Source organism: Capra hircus, chromosome 26 (assembly GCF_001704415.2).
Source record: "Capra hircus breed San Clemente chromosome 26, ASM170441v1, whole genome shotgun sequence".
Lineage (NCBI taxonomy): Eukaryota > Metazoa > Chordata > Mammalia > Artiodactyla > Bovidae > Capra > Capra hircus.
This window is the reverse complement of record NC_030833.1, coordinates 22,423,731-22,447,395: the sequence shown is the minus strand read 5'-3', so window position 1 is coordinate 22,447,395 and position 23,665 is coordinate 22,423,731.

Genomic DNA, 23,665 nt, shown 5'->3' with positions numbered 1-23,665 from the left:
AGGAAGAGTTTTGGGTGATCAGCCTTATAATTTTATCCAGGAGAGACCATTTTATGTACTGAGATCATAATGATAAAAGACTGATCATCACATCCTCTGTTCGGTGCCATGACTGAGAAGCTAGGCTTTACACTCAGACAGGGGTTCAATGCCACCATTAACTCTAGAAGACTGTGCAAATTTGACCAATTATATAAACTTTCTTAATGTCACTTTCTTCACCTGGAAAACTGGAGTAACAGTTTATTTGGAGAATCAAATAAGGTGATTATGTGAAGTGGCGGAACCAGGATTCCAACCCAAGTATTCTAACTCCAAATCTCCAGACCTTAAAAGGACAATGTATACCCACCTTTCCACCCTGTCAACATGGTTTAGGTGATCTAGTTGCACATATATGCTTACAACATAGTAAGTACTTAGTACAAGGTCCATAATCATAGTTCCTTTCACATTTCTTTTTGACACTTGACCATATTGATCAAGAAGATAAATATCAGACTTTGGCCTAGCTTGTCATCTCCAAAGACTGAAAGTGACTATGTGAGACCCAGCAGGAAATCAGGTGAGACTGGAGTGAGGGAAGGAAATGAGTGGAGTGAACAGCAAGGCATCCATTTCCTGAGGGCACTTGCAGAGATAATATGATGTGCTACAAACTGGGGCTGTATTTTTTTGTCTTTTGATTGCTTTCCTTGTCACACACAAATGCCAGCTTCTCAAACTAGGACTTATATAGGGAATCAATGCAGTTTAGCCCAAACAAGTTGATCCCTGTCCTCTGATGAAGGCTGAGTTTTCCACATCTCTAGAATTAGGAAGACTTTTATGGGTATTGAGTCAATCATCTCCTTTTTTATACTAATCACAAAGGGAAAACAATCTTTTGCCCTAAGTTTAAATGTTTTGAAAAATAGCGTTTTAAATACAGTAAAGATCCCTATTTTAAAATATCCTCAGGTAAAACATTTAATTAACCCAGTTATAATAAAAACTACATAATGTGCTTTACCCATTGGATTATTGTATTTCTACTCTCTAGTACAGTCTGACACATAGGACTTATTACAAATATTTGTAAGATGAATGAGTATATTTGCAAGGTGGTGATCATGTGGTCATGTATGGATGTGAGAGTTGGACTGTGAAGAAGGCTGAGCACCAAAGAATTGATGCTTTTGAACTGTGGTGTTGGAGAAGACTCTTGAGACTCCTTGGACTGCAAGGAGATCCAACCAGTCCATTCTGAAGGAGATCAGCCCTGGGATTTCTTTGGAAGGACTGATGCTAAAGCTGAAACTCCAGTACTTTGGCCACTTCATGCGAAGAGTTGACTCATTAGAAAAGACTCTGATGCTGGGAGAGACTGGGGACAGGAGGAGAAGGGGATGACAGAGGATGAGATGGCTGAATGGCATCACTGACTCGATAGACGTGAGTCAGAGTGAACTCTGGGAGTTCGTGATGGACAGGGAGGCCTGGTGTGCTGTGATTCATGGGGTTGCAAAGAGTCAGATACGACTGAGTGACTGAACTGAACTGATCATAATCCTGTCTGTCTCACATATTTATAAAGAATAATGACATATAAATCATTTATTAAGTGTGTAGATTACAGTAAAGGTTCCATAGATTGGTCATTACTAGCAAATAATTTTGACTAGAGATGCCAGTATTCAGTAGTATGGGATTACATTTAAGAAGGGTACAAACAGATCAAGAAAAATATCAAAAATATCATCAGTTCAGTTCAGTTTAGTCGATCAGTCGTGTCCGACTCATTGCGACCCCATGAACCACAACACACCAGGCCTCCTTGTCCATCACCAACTACCAGAGTCCACCCAAACCCATGCCCATCGAGTTGACGATGCCATCCAGCATCTTTGCTTTTCTCCTTTGCTTTTCACTTCCCTTCTTTCACAGCTATTTGTAAGGCCTCCTCAGACAGCCTTTCTGCTGTTTTGCATTTCTTTTTCTTGGGGATGGTCTTAAATCCTGTCTCCTGTGCAATGTCATGAACCTCCATCCATAGTTCATCAGGCGCTCTATCAGATCTAGTCCCTTAAATCTATTTCTCACTTCCACTGCATAATCATAAGGGATTTGATTTAGGTCATACCTGAATGGTCTAGTGGTTTTCTCCACTTTCTTCAATTTCAGTCTGAAGTTGGCAATAAGGAGTTCATGATCCAAGCCACAGTCAGCTCCCGGTCTTGTTATTTCTGACTGTATAAAGCTTCTCCAAGTCTATAGTTTTGCCCATTGGCAGTGGGAGGTTTTAAAGGAGAGGGGTAACATAGATTTGTAGTACAGCAACATCATTTGGGCACCAGTGTGCAAAATGATTTCCAGGAGAAAGGTGTGAAAAGTAGAGTATCTCTAATTCCTCCAAGCCTCAGTTTCCTTGTGTATAAAATGGAGATGATGATACTTACAAACCTTATTTCATGATATTCTATGGATGAAAAATAAGAGAAGGTGTAATTATTCCTGCAGACAAATGTAAAGTGCTATATAGAAAAGTATACAATATTATCATCCGTGTGTTTGTGTTCATGAAAATCAGTTGTGACTCAGAGAAACATATTCTCATTAGCAAACTGGCCTACCCTTTGTTCTCCTGGACCTCAACTGTAGGAGCCTCCAGAAACAGGGCGAAGGCTAGGACTGATATGACTATAGTTAAATTAGCATTTTCCCAAGAGAAAGGAGGACATAAAGCTCAAAGAAGGAAGAGAACATGCTCCAAGGAGAGAAAGATACTTAAAAATATCTTGCTGACCCTGGTCTTGACTTCTATAGATGTCTTATTTTCTTAACAAGTTTCTTTGAGCCTCAGGACATTTCAATTAAAAAAAAATTAATGAGGGTGAAATGATAGCCTGAATAGATGACACGATTTAATCTCCATCTTTAGTCAATTAAACTAATAGAAAACTTCCCCCTTGCCAAATTTATTAGCACCTGATAAAAGCTGTTAACAGAAGTCCAATAGTTGATCATTTTAAGAAAAACTTGCTAAAATTTAATTTCTAGGTTGAATCCTGATTAACTTTTAACCTGAATTATGACCTTGCAAAACTGAGTTGTTTAAAACTACCAGAAAAGGAAGAGAATTAATTGGTACCAAGATGTAGGATCATATGAAGGCTGGTTCCATTTAGAGATGGATGTTTGAGGCTGATGTGTTGAGGCTGTGATGAGGCTGAGGGTCGAGCAAGACAAAAAAGAAAGAAAACATTGCAACGGAGAAAGCAGTAATGTAGGAGGCGGCTGGCAGCTACTGAAGAAGCTGTCACAGAGAAGGGAGTCCTGGGAGCTCAGTTAAGAGACGAGCTAAATGTACACATTCAGTTCACATAGGTAACATCTGATGGACAGTGGATCCTGTGCTTTCTAAAGGCCAAGAGACATACAACATGAATATTCACCCTAAGGCACCGACACTTTACTCACCATGCCTTCTCTATCTACTGCTGAATAAGTGTGATTGGACAAGACAGGCTTGAATATTTAAACGAATATATATAGAGTAAGTGCTATTAGCTAAGGCAGACATGATCTCAGTTCTTCCTATAGAGGGAAAGCATAGCATTGATGGGAGAGTTATAAGGTTGGGAATTAAGAGAGACCAGGGCTTAATCTTCAATTTGAAAACTCAGGGCAACTTGAATCTTGTGGAAATTCCTTAGTATTGACAAGCCTTATACTATTTTCATACATTTCCTGAATATTAATAAAAAGTGTTTTGTAGAAAATGTGGAAATACAGAAAATTAATAGAAATACATTTTAAATAGTCCAGAAGACACCCTAGAGATGACCATTACATTTTATATATTTCTGTCTAGTACCCTCATGGAATGATCCTTTATACATAATCCATACCTTGATTTATTCCATATATTTTATGTACCAGGTATTTTCATATTTAATTAAGACTCTAAAAGCACAATTTCTGACAGCTGTACAATGATCCATTACAAGAATGTAGCATCATGTATTTAAGAAGTCAGTCTACCTGAGGCTGTCATGTGGAAATACCATATAGAGATAACAGAGAAGAAGGGAGGGAGACAGACTCAAGATTCAGCTGTTCCAACACCTGAGGATTTCCCCACCCAAGTACCAATATGTGAGTAAAGGAACCTTTGGGATAAACCACATATATTGTTGAGGACATTTTTTTTTTTTAAAGTTTTGGAGGCTTAAGTACAAAGCACATGAATGTAAAAGCAAAATAAGACAAAACATTTCCAGGTAGCTTGTTTCTTTCATTCAGAAGGCTTCAGATTGAGGACTGTGTTTCTTGAAAAGCCGTACTCAAGAATTCAGAAAACCATGCTTGAGAAGTTCACCCATCATTCATGAAAGTGGTTTAGATGAAGAGATACTCGACCTTGACCCTGAATCTGGTGCCACAACACATGACACTTCGCAGGGATCCTAGGAGATACTGAGTATATTTTGTATTTGGGAAAAATGTAAATAACTTTGGAAAGAGGGTGGCTTCTTGTTCCTTTTAAAACATATCTGTAAACTATGTAACTCTTCCCATCAAAGATGGAGTCCCTGAAATCTAAGTGGCTTTTGTGACTCCTTTTATTAACAGAATGTGGCAGAAGTGATGTTGCATGATTTGAGGCTAGAATAGGAAAATTTCATGTTGTTACTGCTGCTGGTCCACTGACTCTGTGAGTGTTCATCTGCCATGCAGTTCAGTTTACCCTGAGGCTGTTGTGTGAAAGTCTACTTGGAAGGGAAGGAAGGAAGAGAGGAGAGAGAAAGAATAGCCCCCAGTTATCTGAACTTTGCAACTAAGATGCCATATATATAACTGAAGAAGCTTTTTTATGACCCCAGAGCCAGCCTCCAACTCTAGCCTAATTAGAAATCCTGTGCCTGCTGTGCCCAGTCCCCCTCAAATTTCCAAACAAAATAAACATCATCATTTTAAGATCCACAATGGGTGGTTTGTTATGCAAGAACTCGGATAAAATGAGATAGGGTAGATAGATGCAGAGGACATGGCACTTGGTACGCATTCCAAAAGTCAGTTAGCTCTCCCCTCCTTTTAGGAAAAATCTGTACTTTAAAGGCTAGAAATAGTATTAAGACGTCTTCAGTCTCTTTTTCTCCAGATAATACCCTAGACAAAAATTTGATCATGTCCCTCAATGTGACCTCTGCAGGAAAATCTGTAATGCCTTCAGGTAAGGGTTTAACCACTCCAGGCTTTATTTTATTTAAATTCAGCTTTGGTTTTGATCTCCACTCTACTCCTGTTGTGGTTATTATTTAGTTGTTAAATCGTGTCCCACTCTTTTACAATCCCAAGGACTGTAGCCCACCAGGTTCCTCTGTCCTTGGGATCTTTCACTAGCAAGAATACTAGAGTGGGTTGCTATTTCCTTCTCCAGGGAATCTTCCCAACCCAGGGATCAAACTCATGTCTCCTGGCAGGTAGAGTCTACCACTGAGCAACTAGAGAAGCCCCTACTCCATTTGCCATGGATTTATTTAGCCCCTGCTGCTACCCATGACCATGCTGGATGGATGATGAGATAAATATCAATCAGTTCAGTTCAGTCACTCAGTCGTGTCCGACTCTTTGCAACCTCATAAATCGCAGCACGCCAGGTCTCCCTGTCTATCACCAACTCCCGGAGTTCACTCAGACTCACGTCCGTCGAGTCAGTGATGCCATCCAGCCATCTCATCCTCTGTCATCCCCTTCTGCTCCTGCCCTCAATCCCTCCCAGCATCAGAGTCTTTTCCAATGAGGCAACTCTTCGCATGAGGTGGCCAAAGTACTGGAGTTTCAGCTTCAGCATCAGTCCTTCCAAAGAAAACCCAGGGCTGATCTCCTTTAGAATGGACTGGTTGGATCTCCTTGCAGTCCAAGGGACTCTCAAGAGTCTTCTCCAACACCACAGTACAAAAGCATCAACTCTTTTGCACTCAGCTTTCTTCACAGACCAAATCTCACATCCATACATGACCACTGGAAAAATCATAGCCTTGACTAGATGGAACTTTGTTGCAAAGTAATGTCTCTGCTTTTCAATATGCTATCTAGGTTGGTCATAACTTTCCTTCCAAAGAGTAAGCGTCTTTTAATTTCATGGCTGCAGTCACCATCTGCAGTGATTTTGGAGCCCCCCAAAAATAAAGTCTGACACTGTTTCCACTGTTTCCCCATCTATTTCCCAAGAAGTGATGGGACCAGATGCCATGATCTTCATTTTCTGAATGTTGAGCTTTAAGCCAACTTTTTCACTCTCCTCTTTCACTTTCATCAAGAGGCTTTTTAGTTTCTCTTCACTTTCTACTATAAGGGTGGTGTCATCTGCATATCTGAGGTTATTGATATTTCTCCTGGCAATTTTGATTCCAGCTTGTGCTTCATCCAGTCCAGCGTTTCTCATGATGTACTCTGCATAGAAGTTAAATAAGCAGGGTGACAGTATATAGCCTTGACGTACTTCTTTTCCTATTTGGAACCAGTCTGTTATCCCATGTCCAGTTCTAACTGGTGCTTCCTGACCTGCATATAGGTTTCTCAAGAGGCAAGTCAGGTGGTCTGGTATTCCCATCTCTTTCAGAATTTTCCACAGTTTATTGTGATCCACACAGTCAAAGGCTTTGGCATAGTCAATAAAGCAGAAATAGATGTTTTTCTGTAACCCTTTGCTTTTTCCATGATCCAGTGGATGTTGGCAATTTGATCTCTTGTTCCTCTGCCTTTTCTAAAACCGCTTGAACATCAGGAAGTTCACTGTTCACATGCTGCTGAAGCCTGGCTTGGAGAATTTTGAGCATTACTTTACTAGCATGTGAGATGAGCGCAATTGTGTGGTAGTTTGAGCATTCTTTGGCATTGCCTTTCTTTGGGATTAGAATGAAAACTGACCTTTTCCAGTTCTGTGGCCACTGCTCAGTTCTCCAAATTTGCTGGAATATTGAGTTCAGCACTTTCACAGCATCACCTTTCAGGATTTGAAATAGCTCAACTGGAATTCCATCACCTCCACTAGCTTTGTTCATAGTGATGCTTTCTAAGGCCCACTTGACTTCACATTCCAGGATATCTGGCTCTAGGTGAGTGATCACACCATCATGATTATCTGGGTCGTGAAGATCTGTTTTGTACAGTTCTTCTGTGTATTCTTGACACCTCTTCTTACACAGTGTCAATTCCCAGGGAAATTGGGAATTATACTGCCACCATGACAGCACTCTTTCTGAGCCCTTAGCCTACTTTATACAGCCACTATCAAACACTTTTTTACTACATGTGTTTGGATGTGTGAATGTACTGAGAAACAGAAAGTGAAAATTTTATCGAGCTTTCTAAGTAGGAGCCAAGCAGAGCCTGTCTTAAAGAGTTTGCATACATTATGTCATTCAAATGATCTCAATGACCCCATTAGTAGGTATTATTTTTACCCTATTTTCTAGAAACTGTAAGTTAGGCATGGCAGCCCACTCCAATATTCATGACTGGAGAATCCCCATGGATAGAGGAGCCTGGAGGTCTACAGTCCATAAGGTCACAAACAGTCAGACACAGCTGAGTTACTAAGCCAAGCACACAGGTTTCAAAAGCCTACTTTGGGACATTAAAGAAATGTCCAAGGTTATGCAACTTTTAAAAGGCAAATTTGGGAGTCAAATCTGAGTTAAAGTGACTTCAACAACCTACATCCCTGATTGAAAAGATAGTCAATCTCCTTGAAGCTCAGTTTGCTCACCTGTGTAAGTGAAATAATAATAACAAAGCCCTTACTAGATTTCTCCAGAGTCTGACATTTTAGTGTAAGCAGACAGACCTGAGTTCAAATCTCAGATCTCCTACTTACCACCCTATCAAACTTGACCCTCTTGAACCTCCATAGCTTCATCAGTGACACAATATGGCAGTATTATTTACCTTTGTGGTTACTGTAATGCATGAATGAGGAAATAGATAACCTCTTAGCACAGGCTCTGACATGCAGTATACTTTCATAAGTTCCACAGGCTCTAGTACATAGTATATTTTCATAAGTTATAGTGGCGTGGCAGTAGCAATGTGACTATTATTTCTGGTAATACTCCTTGTGGTCTAACCATATCTCCATGAATTAATTACTAGATTCTTTTGTTCTTTGAATCGCCACATTATTAAGAGTTTGTTTTCTTCCAGATATTGAGAACAAAATAGCTTGCAATGCCTCTCTCTTTGCCAAAGGAATGTGAAGCTGAATCTCTGCGCTGGAAGCAGCTGTGCTAAAGAGCAGAGCAGGTGCTCTGGAATAATAACCGCCTGCATCTCACAGAGAAACTTAGCTCCCATGGCCTCCCTCCACCAAGATACATCATTATATCCAGAAGAGAGGCTATTTCTTATATCTTATGTTTCCCTCACTTTTTTTCAGCCATTTATTCAGCAAAATGCTACATGCCTTGCCATAAACAGCTTCTCCACGCAAGTTCACATAGTCCTTTTTCCAGTTCTTCACAAAAGTAAATTTCCTGATGACTAGAAAAGAAAAACATCCAAAGACAGGAGAAAATTCTTCCACAAAAAGAGTGAGATAAGCCCATTTCTTCTGGGCCATCTTCTAGCAGTTTGGGGATCATAGGGAGAGGGACAGTTGGATGAAGGACTTGCCAATAAATAAAATATGAGGGACTCTAATATTTCCAACCTCCAGTCTGAAATATCCTGGGGAATGACCCCAGGCTCACCTATTGAAAACTAACAAGGCCATCCTGGCAGCTTCTGATGTCACCTATTCAGTTGGTAGAAAATAGTAAATAGCAGACAAGCATAATGACTTTCAGAGAGCTGCACTTTGTAATAATGTTCTGAAGAATGAAATGGCCTGAGTACTACAGGTTTCTTGGCTGATTATTTTTGCTAACAATATTTTTCTTAAGATGCATGACTTTGGGCCAGATACTTAACAACTAGAATCCTTTGTTTTCTCTTGAAAAGTTGAAATGGTAATCATGCCCATGCTTTGCGGCTTTGAAATTAAATCTCAACACATTTAGTATGTATGTGGATCACCTATTGACAGAGAAGAGGTGGCCCACATATATACTAGTAGATAATGATGATAATGATAAAATCACTTTTCAGTAATCATGAAATGAGCAGTATGTTCAAGGCATGGATGTAGACACTGGGGGAGAGGTCAACCCTCTGCCTTTCAGAAAATATCTTCTGTATTGGGGAGTGGGGAGCTGAGCTAGGAAAATACCCAAAAAATATGAAACATAGCAAATCAAACAACTTTTGGTCCAATCCTACCACAGAGTCATATTTTAAGAAACCTCAGTATAACAACCATAAATCATTGAAATTTACTATTTATTTTTCTTGAAGCCTAGTAGTGTGTGCCACATGAGGGTCCCATATGCAACTCTCAGCAAACCTTAAATTCTCTCACACTCAGCCTCCCTCACTCATGCATGGCTGCAGGACTTCAAAATTCATCTCTCTACTCTTCCATCCTGAAATCACTTTAAAAATACAAATAAAAACCATCTTTTTCTAAATCAGCCATAAGCCCCAATAGGCTTTTATGTTATCCTCCCACCTCTGCCTTCTCTGACTTAGTTATTTGTCATTCATATCAAGTTAAGTCTATGGCCCTTTTCAAAATTTCTAATCCTCTTTACTTGGATTCTACACCATAAAGAAAGACCTAGGAGCTGACACAGAAATCAACAGTTACTCCTCCATAAAAGCAGCAGGGAGGGAGGACAATTGCAAACACTTAGGAATTAATATCATTTTCTTCATCTCTGTCCTAGATACAGAGAAGTGCTAGATATAATAAATTCCTTAAAGGTACAAACAAAATGCTATGCGCTAAGCCAGTGTTAGGGCAGCTGTATCAGTTTGGTTTGGGGATGGGATAAAAGGTGTAAGGTTAAATATTTGTGTCAGTTTGAAAAAAAAAAAAGATGAAGGGCACTCCCCTTCAAGAAAGGCAAGGCTTCTGAATTTCAAAACAGAATACGTTTGAATGGATCAAAAGAGTCTAAGAAAGAGGCTGAAGACAAGGATGCACACTGCCCATTTAATTGATGGCAAAACTCACAGTGGTAGGCACAGAAATGCCAAAGGATAACAAGAGTGTTTTAAATGCAATTTTCCAGGTAACTTTAGGGACCACCACATCCCAGACACCTGACAGGTCATGAGAATAAATGAGTTTAACTAATCATTATTTTATTTTTATGTATTATACATGTAACATAGGTGGTATTAAGGCTTTATTAGAAATTTAAAAGACTCAGTGTTGTGTTTTTTGCATGATACTGTCTAGCTCTGAGAACTTTTGGATCTGCTCCTTATGATTTGTGAGGACCTGTCAGAAGGCAGAAATTACTACATTTGTTATTTCAACAGAGACAATCTGGTATACAATCTTATTAACTACGTATAGGGTTGTGTGTGTGTGCTAAGTGGCTTCAGTCGTGTCCAACTCTTTGTGACCCTATGGACTGTGGCCCACCAGGCTCCTCTATCCTTGGGATTCTCCAGGCAAGAATACTGGAGTGGGCTACCATACCCTCCTCCGGGGAATCTTCCTGACTCAGGGATTGAACCCATGTCTCCTGCAGCTCCTGCATTACAGGCAGATTCTTGACTGCTAAGCCAGCAGGGAAGCCCAAGTATAGCGTTATAACTAGGTAACTCACAGTGTTAAAAAAAGACATTCAGTTTTAATGAGATAGCAAATGAGGAAGCACTTCACCCCTAGGGATGAGGAAGCAAGGAGTGGAAATTGGAATTATTACAATTTAGAAATGAAGAAGAGAGCTTGCCGGGAGCCAGCACGGGAGATCCCACCCATGACAAGGTCATGCGGAGAGACCTGACGGGCAAGACGAGTCAGGTCTCAAGGGGTCCTCTGCCTGAGCATCTACCCCAAAACCAAAATCTGTCTGTTTACTGTCTGCTATACTATACTTTTCTGACATTACAGGGGGCTATCCCCAACCACCTTTCTCTGGAAAAAGTTAACTTAGAGCTCCAACTGGTCACCTACATATGAAAGGAATGTTTCATCTCAAATCCCTCTGATGGCTAACTTGCCTGACAGGTTCCCCCGGACTTTTACAACTTGTGGTTATTTACAGCCCCCAACTATGAGAGGCACGAAGCTTAAAACATCTTAAAGATATAGAGCCTTTTAGAGCTAAGAATTAGTTTGATTGTTGAGTTAATGTTTGATGCCAGGCCTCCATATCCTTTATCTTTTAGGCACCTGTGAGGATATTAATCAATGTAAACAGGATGCAGAAATAGGAATATAGTAGCTTTGATGTTAGCAATACTAGACTTTTGAGTTAATGAATTTTCTCTTTGTTATAAATCACTGTACTCCTCCTTCTTTGTTATAAATTGTTGTGTCCTTGCTATGTAAGAATGTAACTTTACTTAGTGCTTTCTGAGAGTGGCACCAGAATTTGGGAAGAACAACACTATTACCCTTATCAGAAAAGGGCTGTAAAATGTTAATTGGCCTTCTGGCCAGAAGATGATGTAAATCACCTAAGACTTGTGTAAACAGCTAGGTATGCAGAGAGAAAGTCTGGTCTCGATAAGAGTCAGGGCTGCTGACACTGCATAATTTTGTATTATCTATTGATCTCTATGTACAACCAAAAGTATAAAAAGCCTTTCCGGACAATAAAAGATGGGCCAGTCACTGGAAAGACTGGTTTCCCCCAATGTGGACTTTCTCTTTCTCCCTCTTCCTCCCTCACCTTTTCAGGCTGAATTCCCATCTGGACCATGGAGGCTCTCCGAGTCTACTTACTTGCCCAGGCTTCTAAGACCCACGCGAGAGGAAGCCCAAGGCGGGGCACCATCCGCTATTCAAGCGGGCGCTTATGGCCTAACGTAGATGGTGCAAACCTCTTGTCTCATGGTTTTATTAGCTTTCCATGTAGACCAAGTTATTCAGCATCTTTTCTCCTCTAAATTTTCCTACTACACTATTTTTTCCTAATCTCTCTTTATATTTCTTATAAGTAAGTTTTTCCTCGCCATGCTGTCCCCCCTTTGAATTACCCTGGATCCACCAGGGCTGGACCCCAGTAAAAGCTGAAACTCAGTCCAGAGGCACATCATGGGACAAGACCCAGGCATCTGAGGTGAGGCTGCTTGCCACCTGATGAAGGATCTTAGAACCTGGAAAACTGATTACATGGACCTGCGACCCAGACTTAAGATGGGTTCCGGGCAGCTGGTATTGGTGTCCAGCAGGGCCATGAGGGTCAAAGTGAGTAAGGCAAGAACAAAGAATTGGATTATTTATGTGTCGAAAAACTTGCAGACAGGATTCAGCTGCTGCCAAAATGGCAAGAAATTGCTGCTACTGGGGCAAAGAAGCACCTTTGGAGTGATGCTTTAAGAATTACAGCAGGCAAAGGGCAACTCACAGAATCACTTTCGTTTTGACAGATGGCTACACACAGGTATTCCTGGAACTGGCTCTACCCCTACTCATCCTATGGTCAATACATTTTTCCATTACATGCTTATCCTTAAATCAGTTGAGCTTCTATCACATGCAATCCTAACTGAATGAGAGAAGATACCACCATTAACGTTGAATTCTGAGGGACAAGACAGATGGTACTTGGCTTGGTGCAGGGGATCAGTAAGGATCTTCCTTCTTTTTCTTCCTCTTCATGGAGGAAGCGGCATCTCAAAAGTGGGCTGTGGAGTGACCACAGGCATAGATTGGAGGAAATATTCTAGAAAGAGGAAACAGCATGGGCCAAAAAATAGCTGTCAGGAAGAATAGAACACACTTAGGATACAGTGGCCAGTTAGGTCAGAGTGAAAGAAAGAAAATTGAGACATCAATCCCACCGATGTTTGCATGGCTCCTGCTTCTGCTGTGAGTTCAGCTCAGATGTCATCTTCTCAAAAAGTCCTCCCTGACCACACATAGTCATGTCCCCCATCACTCACCGTCACACTTACTTTATTAAACGCCTAGCTTTTGTGTCGTGTGTGGTCACCCATTTGTGGTTTCATTGTTTGCTGTCTGTAGCCCATCTGGAATGAAAGTGCTCTGAGGAAAGCATCCTTGCCCACTTTTGTCTCAAGCCCCCAGTGCACACAAAGAAGCTGGCACAACACTGGGTCTTAGCGCACACCTGTGGAGCAAGCAGGTAGCAAGACCAGCAAGAGACTATGAAGCCAGATGTGGGAGAGGGCAGAATCTGGGTATAAACCGAGAGCTGTGCAGTTAAGAGACTCATCTGCTATGAGGGCAGCCACAAAAGCAGGAAGAGCAGATGAAGAGGCCGCTGAAAACATCCAAGTGATAGGGAGTGTTTATCTGATTGAGTGAATGATCTTGAGTGAGTGTTTGAACCTTCCCCCCAGGTGAGAGAAGAATGAAAAATGCCTCGTTACTCCTCATTTATCCCTCAGAGCTGACTGCTCTACAAAAACTTTCATCTTTCTTCAGATAATGTTTTGTAACCATACATGAATGGTGTCTTACACATGAATCTATAACAGCTATTTCCCTCCAGGTAACAGCTTTGAAAAGAAGACAGTGGCAATGGCTGCTTGAGCAGAAAATGAAAGTAGAGTGGTTTTCAAAATTCCGCAATAGAGCCTGTCTGTGTCTCTAGTCCTGCATTTCAAACATGGGGTGGCAGGGGGTGGGAGGGGATGAATTGGAAGACTGACATATATACATTGAGTGAGCGAAAGTTGCTCAGTCGTGTCTGACTCTTTGCGATCCCATGGATTATACGGTCCATGGCATTCTCCAGGCCAGAATACTGCAGTGGGTAGCCTTTCCCTTCTCCAGGGGATCTTCCCAACTCAGGAATGGAACCCAGGTCTCCTGCATTGCAGGCAGATTCTTTACCAGCTGAGCCTCAAGGGAAGCCCATATATATACTACTGTGTATAAAATAGAGAGCTAGTGGGAACCTGCTGTATAGCAAAGGGAGCTTAGCCCACTGCTCTGTGATGAACTAGAGGGGTGGGAAGGGAGGGAGGTCCAAGAGGGAGGGGATATATGAATACATAAAGTAGATTCACTTGTTGTACAGCAGAAACTAACACAACATTGTAATGCAACTATACCTCCAATTAAAAAAAAAAAAAGAACCTGTATTTCAGAGGCTGCCCCATTCCAGGACTCCCTGAGTCTCTGAATCAGATCAGGCCAGTCTTATCTTATGTAACAAAAAAATATTTCTAGGCTAAAGTATCTCCTCCCAACAGGCTACATTTATTCAGTCTTTTATAGGATTGTTTGCTGTGTATTGCATGTTTTAATATTCGGTATAAATAGTACAACACAATATATATTGTTTGGAACTGATTTTTTTTTTCTCCTAACCTTGATTTTCATTTGGTAAGTTAAACTATGTAGTACTAGCCCATTCATTTTCACTATGGTATAGGTTTGTTTTTTGTGTTTCCCCCCACCCCTTGAGTGTGTCTGCCACCAATTATTTAGCTATTGTCCTGCTGAGGAACATTAAATTCTAATTATTTTGGGTTTTACACACAGTTCTACATTGAGTCCAAATGATTCTTTGTGTAAACATGAAATAATTTCTCTAGGGGATTTGTGTATATACACACACACACACAATTCCTTGTGCAAATGTTTATAATGAACGTCCAGCTTACAAAACATGCAAAAGTACAAAAGGATTTTACCAGTTTACATTCCTACCAGCAGCCTGTAAGAGTTACCATCTTTCCACATCCTATCCTTGCTAACTGTCTAGAATTTTAAAACTACAATTATTACAGAATGACATTTCACTGGTATTTCAATTTATATAATCCTATTAGTTTAAGTTAGTCACTCAGTCATCTCTGACTCTTTGCAGCCCATGGACTGTAGCCTGCTAGGCTCCTTTGTCCATGGAATTCTCCAGCAAGAAGACTGGAATGGGTAGCCATTCCCTTCTCCAGGGGACCTTCCCAACCCAGGGATCTAACCCAGAGCTCCCACATTGTAGGAAAATTCTGAGATGGTTGAATGGCATCACTGACTCAATGGACATGAGTTTGAGCAAACTCCTGGAGATAGTGAAGGACAAGAAAGCCTGGCGTCATAAAGAGTTGGACACAACTTAGTGACTGAACAACAGCAACATTAGTTTAAGAGATGAGTATGCTTTCATAACTTCACTATTTGTTTCCTTTTCCTTGAATGGTATTTTCACTACTTTGTGCCTCTTCATTAACTTGCCTTTTCCATACTGATTTGTAGGAATTCTCTGTACATTATATAATTATTTGCCAATTTCATTCAACATAAGGAATCCACTGTATTCTAAATCTATGATTTATTTTTGGATCAAAATATTTTTTCCTCAGCACTTACATTTCATTATAGATCAAAATCAGCTATACTACATAAGGTTATGTATTTGAATTACATTAGTTTTGCCCCTCACAGAATCAGCTTTATTGAAAGACACTTTAATATTGTGCCCCTTAGTTTTTTTTTAAGGGCCATACGATGTGTATATGAAATTTAATATTGAATATTATGTAAAAATATAATTTAGGTCTATTATGTCAGTTTATATCCAACACATAAAAACCCATATAATACACTGGATCATTTTTTTTTTTTACTTTTAGAAAACATCAAACATAATTTTTTATTTGTGATTATTCTGAGTAGAGGAAAACATCTTTCCAAATTCTGATATTGTCTCCTTAAAGTTTCAAATGTTTACTTCCATTTGGAAAACTTTAATCCATCTGGAACTTAAATTTCATTCAGTTTTTTCTGCATGTTCTCAGGAACTCTGGTCTCAAGAACACTGCATATATCCCTTCCCTTGTCTAAGTCCTCAATCTTCTGCAAGAGGATTTAGTTCCCATTTCCTTGTGAGACCTCCCTTGACTATTCCAGATCTCACTGACTTTCTCTTCTCTCAACTCCCAAGACATCAGGCACTGGGTCTGGACTTCATTATTTCTTAATTAGAGATGGTAAACTCATAGACCAGTAGTGCCAGGAAGGTAACCCAAATGGGTGAAGTGGAACCAAACTAAGTCAATAGAAAATATGGAGATCAGAGCAGTTCCTAACAATCTTAGCCACATGGGAACATAAACCCAGATGTGCTAATCATTTGAAAGTACATAAATAAAAATATCATTAGGAATCTAATGATATTAGATATCATTAGATATCTAATGATATCATTAGGAATCTAATGTCATTAGGAATCTGTATTTCTATTCTAAAAATCTTTATTTTTACATGTTGTAAAGTGATTCCATTTAATTTAAAGCAATTCACTTAAAGTAAAATCAATAAAATTTATCTATATTCTGAATTAATCTCTTTAGCCTCAACCTGTCATCTTTGATTTATCTTTGTCTAATCATTCTATAATTTCTAAGCGCTACTTGTCTCTTAAATAAAAACTGAAGCTATTCAAGTAGAGAGATTCTCATTTGTATCTACCACAGATTCAGTCTCAGAGAAAAGTGCATGATAATGGCTCAATAAATCCATACTTACAGACTGGTTGGCAGAAGTTCTTATAACCAAGCCTTTGAGCGCACAGATATCCCCTAGAGTCCAACATAAAGGAGAGATTTAAAAGACAATTCCAAATATCCATGTGACCAAACATAGTTGCACATATTTTGCTAAGCACTCACCTATCGTTTTCTTGGGCTTCCCTGGTGGTTCCGATGGTAAAGAATCTGCCTGCAATACAGCAGACCCAGGTTTGATTTGTGGGTCGGGAAGATCCTCTGGAGAAGGGAACGGCTACCCACTCCAGTATTCTTGCCTGGAGAATTCCATGAATAGAGGACCCTGGTGGGCTACTGTCCTTGAGGTCGCAAAGAGTTGGACATAACTGAGTGACTAAGCATGCTATTGTCTTCTAAGGGTTGAAAACTTGATTTTAAGTCGCTGAAGCATGCATACTGATGTTTTATGTCTAGAGCTAGGTTTAGTATCTAAGTTATCTCTCTCCTATTATACCTTATCAAGCTCTATACAGCTCATTGTAATGGTGAAACTGACTCTGAACTAGGAATTGGGTTTTTCCTGGGTTATCCTTGAATAGGGTACTTCATCTCTCTGAATGATTTTTTTTTTCATCTGTAAGTTAAGAATAATCATAATGTCAGTTTAAATCTCAAAGTATAATATGAAGATAATAAATCTACCCATCTAATTGAGTTGCTCAGAAGATTAGGTAAGATTAAAAATCAAATCTATAAAGCTACCTATAAATATAGGTACAACAAAATGAGCTTGAAGGAATGAAAGCAATTGGGTAATGTATGATGCCACTCAAAGAAATTGTTAATTATCATTTTGGGGGTTTCTTAGTCTGCTATTCATGTCCCTTCACACTCAATGCTGTGTGGGACAATTTAATACAATTTCATTTTTCATTGATAGGTTGAGTGTTTTCCTCCTTTGAGGCTACAGTTGCCACCCCAGCTTCTATGACACCCATCTCAGTGAGGGATCCATGAGCTTGCACTAAGTTGGGCCAAATCGTATCCAGAGAGAGGAAGCAGATGATCCCATGATATTCCATGACCCTGTTGAGAGCCAACAGGAAAACTCTTCCAAGGTCAGTTTGACTGTCTCTCTCTATTTATGCGAGTTTATGGCTTCCTCACTGGTCTCTCTATATCTCTATATAGATGATTCTATGTGTGAACCCTTGGATATTTTTATTATGGGCAACTCTATGTGCTTACAGCTGTGTTTACACAAGTCTTCGTATGTGTATCTGTGCTTGTATGTTTGTCTTTGAGTTGTGTATATCTGCATTCTATCTGTGTATACCTTTATGTCTGTGTGTGCACCTATGTTGTGAGTGTGTATGTGTATCTGTACACCTGTGTTGTGAATATGTATGTCTATTTTCTGTGTCTGTGCCAGTGGGCATCCTGGAATATGACTGTGTATCTCACAGTATTTCTGGGGCTATACATGCATGTCTCCAAGTAAGTCTGTCTGTCAGTGAAACTATCTTTAAAACTCTATGCATATGCCTGACTTTTTGTGTGTTTAACAAAGGAAAGGATTGAGAAATTTCTACTCAGTCCAGCAGTGCTCCTAAATTACTGTGTTGCTATCAAACAAATCCTTAGGAAAGCAATTTTTTAGGACTTGAATGCAAAGCAGATAACGTGTAAACTTTTAAAGTCATTCTGATGATAAAACCCTATTTCTACCACTTTTTTTTATTAATCATTCTTTTCTTGTATGAGGCCCAGACAATAATTTTTAACCTGCCCTTGTTAAAATCAATAGGTTTCAAACCAGGTTTCAAAACCACCCTACCTGTGAAAAGGCTGAATTTCTTCATGACACCTGAGTTGTTTCAACTATGTGAGTCTTTATCAGTATCATGGTTGGGTAGGAAAGAGTAACTGTGTAGAAAGGAAGAGATGCCCCTCTTTCTGCTGGAGTAAGGAGGTACTCCACCACGCTGGAGCCGAGGAGACAACAACCCTGGAGGACTGTGTTCATTTAGGAAAGGATATCTATCTGCCCCATGGCTTGCAAATTCACATTTCCCTTTCATATCAATCATGGATTAAAATTGGCAAGTACTGTGAATCCTATCCCAAATTCCTGGAAGAGAGGCCATGAGTAACCCAGTTTGAATCAGATCTCCATCCCTAATCCAATTCATGCCTGGGAGCCTGAGCCAGAGAGAACAGTCTTCTAAGACCCTACCCTGGGGTGGAGGCAGTTTTCAGAGACAGGACTGAGGAGATATCCTAAGAGATGCTTGAAAAGTGTGCATGCTTGGGGCTGGTGCACGGGGATGACCCAGAGGGATGTTGTGGGAAGGGAGGTGGGAGGGGGGTTCATGTTTGGGATCGCATGTACATCCATGGTGGATTCATCTCAATGTATGGCAAAACCAATACAATATTGTAAAGTAAAATAAAGCAAAAATAAAAATTAAAAAAAAAAAAAAACTGAAGAGAAACTCACTTCCCAGCTTGCCTTCTCTTTCAACCAGTACTTGTTAGCTCTTATATATACAGCTTTGTATCATGAAAATGACAAAGTGCTTTCTTAATTTACATATAAACTCTCATATCCACTACAGGCCATTGGCAAACAAAAAGAGAATTTATTAGTATAATAAACAAGTAGTACATAAAAATTTAAATGCATGTTTTGGAGCATTTTTACATAGTAATGAAAAGAGGAAGGGCAGTAAATGGAACAGAATTGATAGCCTTGAAGAATGGGGATTTAAGAATAGGAGAGAGATAAGATTAAAAAACTGCGGGGGGGGGGGAGGAGGGAATAGGGATTTAAAATAGGATTTTAAAATGGGGGGGAGGAAATCTGGCAGAGGTTTAACTCTAGGAGGCAGGGACCCTTTCAACCTAAAAAATACTTTTGCACAAATTAAAATCTGCTTTCTTCTAGGATTCAGCCTTGTTTACCTTTTCAGGTTATATCTCTTTTTTTAGTGAACATCCCAGAATCCCTGTAAGAGAGGGACAGCCTGTCTAGTGTCCACTTGTCCACATATTCCTTCTATCATCTCTGAATCTCACATGATACTGAACATTTGATTTCTGCCACCCATAAACATGAAATCACACAGACAAATTTGCTTTAATTAGGCAAAAGGAAACTGGATTTATAAAGATTCCTCAGTTCCACTATTGCGTTAAGCTATGAGGATCACAGTAAATGCTGAATAAGTATTTGTACCATAAAGGAGTATATTACTGTTTTTAACAACTTGTCAAACTGAAAGAGTAACTCATAGAGCTTTCTTGACTGAAGTCAACACAAAGAATCAAAGGGAAGCTTTGCAGCCTAAGCACAGTTAGCACCACAAGATGTTTTGAAAACAAAATATTCATGAAAAAGCATGAGAAACATGCTATTTCTATGGATTCTCTCCATTTATATCAACTACCTCGTATGACAGGTATATTAGTTATCCCAGTTTCACTGAGAAATATCAATAACATCAGATATGCAGATGGCACTACCCTTATGGTAGAAAGTAAAGAGGAACTAAAAAGCCTCTTGATGAAAGTGAAAGAGGAGAATGAAAAAGTTGGCTTAAAGCTCAACATTCAGAAAATCTAGATCATGGCATCTGGTCCCATCACTTTATGGGAAATAGATGGGGAAACAGTGGAAATAGTGTCAGACTTTATCTTTCTGGGCTCCAAAATCACTGAAGATGGTGATTGCAGCCATGAAATTAAAAGACGCTTACTCCTTGGAAGAAAAGTTATGACCAACCTAGATAGCATATTCAAAAGCAGAGACATTACCTTGCCTACAAAGGTCTGTCTAGTCAAGGCTATGATTTTTCCAGTGCTCATGTATGGGTGTGAGAGTTGGACTGTGAAGAAAGCTGAGCACCAAAGAATTGATGCTTTTGAACTGTGGTTTTGGAGAAGACTCTTGAGAGTCCCTTGGACTGCAAGGAGACCCAACCAGTCCATTCTAAAGGAAATCAACCCTGGGATTTCTTTGGAAGGACTGATGCTAAAGCTGAAACTCCAATACTTTGGCCACCTCATGAGAAGAGTTGACTCATTGGAAAATACTCTGATGCTGGGAGGGATTGGGGGCAGGAGGGGAAGGGGACGACAGAGCATGATGACTGGATGGCATCACCGACTCGATGGATGTGAGTTTGAGCGAACTCCGGGAGATGGTGATGGACAGGGAGGCCTGGCGTACTGCCATTCATGGGGTCACAAAGAGTCGGACACCACTGAGTGACTGAACTGAACTGAATTGAATTTCACTGAGAAAACCTAAGCCCAAGAGGTCAGATAACACATCCAAGGTCAGATGATATGTAAATGAAAAACCTGAATTCCAGCTTAGATCATAGGATTCCAGCACCCGTGTGCTTAACCAATATAGCACCCATTCTCCATACACCAAGGACAAGATGATAGAGCAGCTGAATAAGTAGTACAGATGAGGGTTACTTCAAATTCTCCCTTATCTTGCATCTCCCTTTTATCTCATATCCTAAGCTACTTAGGAATATACAGGCTGCTCACAAACTCCAAAAATTGAAGTATGCCTTAATGAAGAAGGTACGAAATTGCCTTGTTTGGGGATTTTTAAGACAAGACAGACAGACACATCATAGAATGTTGATCTGAAAAAGATTGAAAATTTTCCAGTCCAGATCTCTCACATAATCCTGAAAAACTAGTTTTCAGTGATAGAAGGTGATTTGGTCACAGAGCTCATCAACAATGGAGCCAGAACAAGTGCTCAGGAATAATTCCCTTATTTGTCATTCTTTTTAGTAGAGCAAGCTGCTCTCTATTTTCTAAAATGTCTTGACAAAGCCTATTTGGCAACATAAAAAAAACAGACTTATTGCCTTTGTGTACCTTTTGCTGAATAAACTCTGCTTCTAGATCTGCAATAGATTTATCAATAAAAGGATCAAAATAATTTTCTTCTCCCTTGGGAGGTAAGAAGGACTCTTCTTCCCTTTTCTTCTCACATCATAATTTATAACCTGCAAATGTTTATTGGTATTATTATGCAAATCCAGTCACTAAAAACAAATTGTGTTCTAGCCTACAGCACTGCTTTGACTTTCAACTTAGTGATGGGTTTATGTGGTGGAGGGGCTAATAAATGGCAGAGGCCCTTATCTTAAGGTGAAGTTGAATCTCTGCTAAGAATTAGGAAGAAAATGAAACAAGCCACAAATAAATAAGCTTCTCAAAAAACAATTTAAAGTTTTAGAAGTTCAAACAATATTGGATTACTTAAATGCTGTTGTCACTAAAAGTTAGCATCATAAACTGCTAAAGCAATTCCGCTAGCACATGTATTCAACAGCTGTTTATCTGACCCATGGTCTTGTTTATTTCTTGTACTCTTCACGTTCACCACCACCACCACGTGCATTTCCACATGTGGCTATTGGCAATAAGGAAAAACAAGCTATGACTTAGTTTTGGAAAATTAGCTTTGAGAAGCAACAGTGTAGGATTTGCAGAGATGAAGGAAAGCAAACATCACATTTTGAAGCTGGTCATCGATGGGTTCGCAAAGAATTTGACTTGACTGAACAACAACAACAAGGATCAAGACGATGTGATATCTGGTTGACCAAAGGGCTGCTGCTGCTGCTAAGTCACTTCAGTCGTGTCCGACTCTGTGCAACCCCATAGACAGCAGCCCACCAGGCTCCCCTGTCCCTCGGATTCTCCAGGCAAGGACACTGGAGTGGGTTGCCATTTCCTTCTCCAATGCATGAAAGTGAAAAGTGAAAGTGAAGTTGTTCAGTCGTGTCTGACTCAGCAACCCCAGGACTGCAACCTACCAGGCTCCTCTGTCCATGGGATTTTCCAGCAAGAGTACTGGAGTGGGTTGCCGCTGCCTTCTCCGACCAAAGGGCTAAACCTGGGCAATTAGAGGCTCTTCACCGCCTCTTTTGTCCTAGGAATATACATTCTGCCCATTGTTCCCACAGAGGGAGCCCTTTTCCAGAATACAGCCTTGAGAGAGCAATGTGCTGTTAAAATTATCTGGATGATGTGTGTGACTGAACCCAGTTAAGGCCTCTATGTGAAGATTCTGGCAGGTAGGAACAGAGATCTTGGTCTTGTGGCCCCCCAGGACTACCTTAATATGTAAGTTTCCCTTATAAGATTTCCTTATAAGATTTACTACCTACTAATCTGGAGTGATCTCTTTCTTTGGTCTCTCATTGCCCACTGTGTATGAAGGGCAGTTTCAGATTTCATGTGGGAGATTCCAGGATTTGCAAAACAATACCTTGGCATGATTTTTAAAGTTTTAAAAAGAAAGTAACTAGTAACAATGACAGAAAAAATCAGATAATATCTGTATGCTTTAAGTACTTACTCTAGAACTGGATATTCTAAACAAATGAATATAATTTCAATGTTTGCTATCATTTAGGCTCTTTCTATGAATATTTGCAAAAAGAAAACAATTCATAAACTCTAAAAAATAAACTTATGATGAATTCTCTGGTATGGATATTTTAGTAGAGAATTTTTTAAGCTGCAGAGACCTTTGAAAGCCACTAGAAATAAATCTCAGAAGAACCAAAAACATGAAATTTCTTGATTTGTTTGTAATTTGGGATATTTAATAATCTATGGCAAACTATGTTTGGTTTAAAATTTTACCTAAGGATAGTTATATTTATCAGATGTATATATATATATATATATATATATATATGTTGCTTCATAGAAAAGGAATTTTTTAAAATTAAAATAAAGAAGCTTATCAGATTAAAGTTAAGTAAAGGTGATTCTGAGGTGGCTAAGTGGTAAAGAATCCACCTACCAACACAGGAGACTGCAGAGATGCAGGTTGGATCCTGGGATGGGGAAGATCCCCTGGAGAAGGAAATGACAACCCACTACAGTATTCTTGCCCCCCAAAATCCCCATGGACAGAAGAGCCTGGTGGGCTATAGTCCATGGAGTCACAAAGACCTGGACATGACTGAGCACACACACACAGCAAAGCCAAGTACCAAATGGAGTTATAGACTATTGAACAAGGATATACAAAGGAAAAATAACTTTATGTAGTCATCAACAAATCTGCAGAAGTCAAATCTTGAAAAAACAAACTAATGTTTTTATTCAG